At 36.4% G+C, this 5,000-nt stretch overlaps 1 protein-coding gene across 1 annotated transcript in view; it reads right to left on the bottom strand.

The window, feature by feature from the left end:
- Positions 1-5,000, bottom strand: part of LOC139763320 (glutamate receptor ionotropic, delta-2-like) — a 220,533-nt gene that overhangs the window by 170,709 nt on the left and 44,824 nt on the right. The window lies entirely within an intron of this gene.

Below are 5,000 nucleotides of genomic sequence, written 5' to 3'. Positions count from 1 at the left end.
TTTACTGAAGTTCCCATTTGCTTTCTTGTCTTATGCTCTTTATTTACCTCCTTCCAAAACATCTTTTTATTCTCCCTAAAGTTTATTGATACTCTCTCACCCTAACTCTCATTTGCCTTCTTTCACCTCTTGTACCTTTCTCTTGACATTCTTCCTCTTTCTTTTATACATCTCCCACTTATTTGCATTTTTTCCCTGCAAAAATCGTCCACATGCCTCTCTCTTCTCTTTCACTAACAATCTTACTTCCTCATCCCACCGCCCACTACCATTTCAAATCTGCCCACCTCCCACGCTTCTCATGCCACAAGCATCTTTTGCTCAAGCTATCACAGTATCCCTAAATACATCCCATTCCTCCCCCACTCCCCTTACCTCCTATGTTCTCACCTTTTTCCATTCTGTACTCAGTCTTTCCTAGTACTTCCTCAAACAAGTCTCCTTCCTAAGCTCACTTACTCTCACCACTCTTCTCACCCCAACATTCTCTCTTCTTTTATGAAAACCTTTACAAATCTTCACCTTTTCCTCCACAAGATAATGATCAGACATTCTTCCAGCTGCACATTAACGTCCAAAAGTCTCTCTTTCGCGCGCTTATCAATAAACACGTAATTCAGTAACTCTCTCTTGCCATCTCTCCTACTTAAATACGTATACTTATGTATATCTCGCTTTTTAAACCAGGTATTCCCAATCACCAGTCCTTTTTCAGAACATAAATCTACAAGCTCTTCACCATTTCCATTTACAACTCTGAACACCCCATGTATACCAATTATTCCCTCAACTGCCACATTACTCACCTTTACATTCAAATCACCCATCACTATAACCCGGTTTCGTGCATCAGAACCTCTAACACACTCATTCAGCTGCTCCTAAAACACCTGCCTATCATTATCTTTCTTCTCATACCCAGGTGCATATGCACCAATAATCACCCATCTCTCTCCAGCAACTTTTAGTTTTACCCATATCAATCTGGAATTTACTTTCTTATACTCTATCACATATTCCCACCACTCCTGTTTCATGAGTAGTGCTACTCCTTCCCTTGCTCTTGTCCTCTCACTAACCCTTGACTTTACTCCCAAGACATTCCTAAACCACTCTTCCCATTTACCCATGAGTTTCGTTTCACACAGAGCCAAAACATCCAGGTTCCTTTCCTCAAAAATACTACGTATCTCACCTTTTTTCTCATCTTGGTTACATCCACACACATTTAGACACCCCAATCTGACCCTTCGAGGAGGATGAGCAATCCCCGCGTGGCTCCTTCTGTTTCTCCTTTTTTTTTTTTTTTTTTTTTTTTGCTTTGTCGCTGTCTCCCGCGTTTGCGAGTTAGCGCAAGGAAACAGACGAAAGAAATGGCCCAACCCACCCCAATACACATGTATATACATACGTCCACACACGCAAATATACATACCTACACAGCTTTCCATGGTTTACCCCAGACGCTTCACATGCCCTGATTCAATCCACTGACAGCACGTCAACCCCGGTACACCACATCGCTCCAATTCACTCTATTCCTTGCCCTCCTTTCACCCTCCTGCATGTTCAGGCCCCGATCACACAAAATCTTCTTCACTCCATCTTTCCACCTCCAATTTGGTCTCCCTCTTCTCCTCGTTCCCTCCACCTCCAACACATATATCCTCTTGGTCAATCTTTCCTCACTCATTCTCTCCATGTGCCCAATCCATTTCAAAACACCCTCTTCTGCTCTCTCATCCACGCTCTTTTTATTTCCACACATCTCTCTTACCCTTATGTTACTTACTCGATCAAACCACCTCACACCACACATTGTCCTCAAACATCTCATTTCCAGCACATCCATCCTCCTGCGCACCAGTCTATCCATAGCCCACGCCTCGCAACCATACAACATTGTTGTAACCACTATTCCTTCAAACATACCCATTTTTGCTTTCCGAGATAATGTTCTCGACTTCCAAACATTCTTCCAGGCTCCCAGAATTTTCGCCCCCTCCCCAACCCTATGATCCACTTCCGCTTCCATGGTTCCATCCCCTGCCAGATCCACTCCCAGATATCTAAAACACTTCACTTCCTCCAGTTTTTCTCCATTCAAACTCACCTCCCAATTGACTTGACCCTCAACCCTACTGTACCTAATAACCTTGCTCTTATTCACATTTACTCTTAACTTTCTCCTTTCACACACTTTACCAAACTCAGTCACCAGCTTCTGCAGTTTCTCACATGAATCAGCCACCAGCGCTGTATCATCAGCGAACAACAACTGACTCACTTCCCAAGCTCTCTCATCCCCAACAGACTTCATACTTGCCCCTCTTTCGAAAACTCTTGCATTCACCTCCCTAACAACCCCATCCATAAACAAATTAAACAACCATGGAGACATCACACACCCCTGCCGCAAACCTACATTCACTGAGAACCAATCACTTTCCTCTCTTCCTACACGTACACATGCCTTACATCCTCGATAAAAACTTTTCACTGCTTCTAACAACTTGCCTCCCACACCATATATTCTTAATACCTTCCACAGAGCATCTCTATCAACTCTATCATATGCCTTCTCCAGATCCATAAATGCTACATACAAATCCATTTGCTTTTCTAAGTATTTCTCACATACATTCTTCAAAGCAGACACCTGATCCACACATCCTCTACCACTTCTGAAACCACACTGCTCTTCCCCAATCTGATGCTCTGTACATGCCTTCACCCTCTCAATCAATACCCTCCCATATAATTTACCAGGAATACTCAACAAACTTATACCTCTGTAATTTGAGCACTCACTCTTATCCCCTTTGCCTTTGTACAATGGCACTCTGCACGCATTCCGCCAATCCTCAGGCACCTCACCATGAGTCATACATACATTAAATAACCTTACCAACCAGTCAACAATACAGTCACCCCCTTTTTTAATAAATTCCACTGCAATACCATCCAAACCTGCTGCCTTGCCGGCTTTCATCTTCCGCAAAGCTTTTACCACCTCTTCTCTGTTTACCAAATCATTTTCCCTAACCCTCTCACTTTGCACACCACCTCGACCAAAACACCCTATATCTGCCACTCTATCATCAAACACATTCAACAAACCTTCAAAATACTCACTCCATCTCCTTCTCACATCACCACTAATTGTTATCACCTCCCCATTTGCGCCCTTCACTGAAGTTCCCATTTGCTCCCTTGTCTTACGCACTTTATTTACCTCCTTCCAGAACATCTTTTTATTCTCCCTAAAATTTAGAAAGTGAAAATACGAGGAGGGGAGGGTTTCTAGCCCCTTGCTCCCGTCCCCTTTAGTCGCCTGCGACACGTGAGGAATGCTTGGGAAGTATTCTTTCTCCCCTATCTCCAGGGATATTATTATTATTATTATTATTTTTATTATTATCATTATTATTATAATTATTATTATTATTATTATTATTATTATTATTATTATTATCATTATTATTATTATTATTATTATCATTATTATTATTATTATTATTATCATTATTATTATTATTATTATTATTATTATTATTATTATTATTATTATTATTATTATTATTATTATTATTATTATCATTATTATTATTATTATTATTATTATTATTATTATTATTATTATTATTATTATTATTATTATTATCATTATTATTATCATTATTATTATTATCATTATTATTATTATTATTATTATTATTATTATTATTATTATTATTATCATTATTATTATTATTATTATTGGTATCATTATCAATATTTTTGTCATTATTGTTAATGTTATTATTATTACCATCATTATCATTATCAGTATTATCATTATTATTAATGTTATTATTATTACCATCATTATCATTATCATTATTATCATTATTATTGTTATTACTATTATTATTATTATCATCATTATTATTATTATTATCATTATTATTATTATTATTATTATTATCATTATTATTATTATTATCATTATTATCATGATTATTATTATCATTATTATCATTATATTATTATCATTATAACTGTCACTATTATCATTATTGTTATTATTTGTATTATAATTATTATTAGTGGTAGTGGTGGTAGCAGTAGTATTATCACTATTATTATTTTCATTATTATCTTTATTATTTTTCTTACTATTAGTTTTATTACAATCATTATTATTATTATACTGATTTTTATCATTATCATTATCAGAATCGCTAGTAGTAGTAGTAGTAGTAGTAGTAATAGTAGTAGCAGTAGTAGTAGTAGTAGTAGAAATTATATCAATAACACTGATGATACAATAACAATAATGATGATGATAACGACAATTATAATCATATTGATAATAAATATCTCTCACAGTAATCACTACATTAAACCTGAAATTTATATGGTTTTATTATTATATATCCCATATTCACTACATATACACATTATAGTTCTTTCCTTTTTATCGCTTCATCAGTCAGTAAACCAAGGGTTGCAGTTCCTGTTCTTTGTTTTAAACCCTAATCAATTAATCCCGTTTTCTCAAACCACAGATACTAGGGACGCCACTCACCCACTAAGTCACATCAAATTCTAAAGCAATTTCCTTTTATACTGTTCGGTAACATAAATGTCACGTCATTCAGTGGTAACGAGTTGACATTACTCTGGGCGATAATTTGCTTTATTGTCAGTTACCTTAAATATCACCTTAAACTTCTGCTATCAGGAATATTTTCTATTTTTTTAGGTGGGGGTTGGGTAGGGAAAGGGAAGTCATCTCATATTCTCCGCCTTCCTCGAAGACTCTGCATCAGTACGACGAAACGTCAAGCTTCTGAATATATACACTTTAGTGGAGAAATGTTAATAGATTCACACTTAGCGGTTAATAAGCAGGCCCGTCGTTTACTCTAGCAACACTAAGTAGTATCCACTACTTTACAATTTTTTTTGATGCATATATGAACGGAAGACCTTTCGATTTGGGTTTAAGTCCAGGT

Source organism: Panulirus ornatus, chromosome 46, assembly GCF_036320965.1.
Source record: "Panulirus ornatus isolate Po-2019 chromosome 46, ASM3632096v1, whole genome shotgun sequence".
Taxonomy (NCBI): Eukaryota; Metazoa; Arthropoda; class Malacostraca; order Decapoda; family Palinuridae; genus Panulirus; species Panulirus ornatus.
This window is presented reverse-complemented; position numbering and strand designations above follow the sequence as displayed.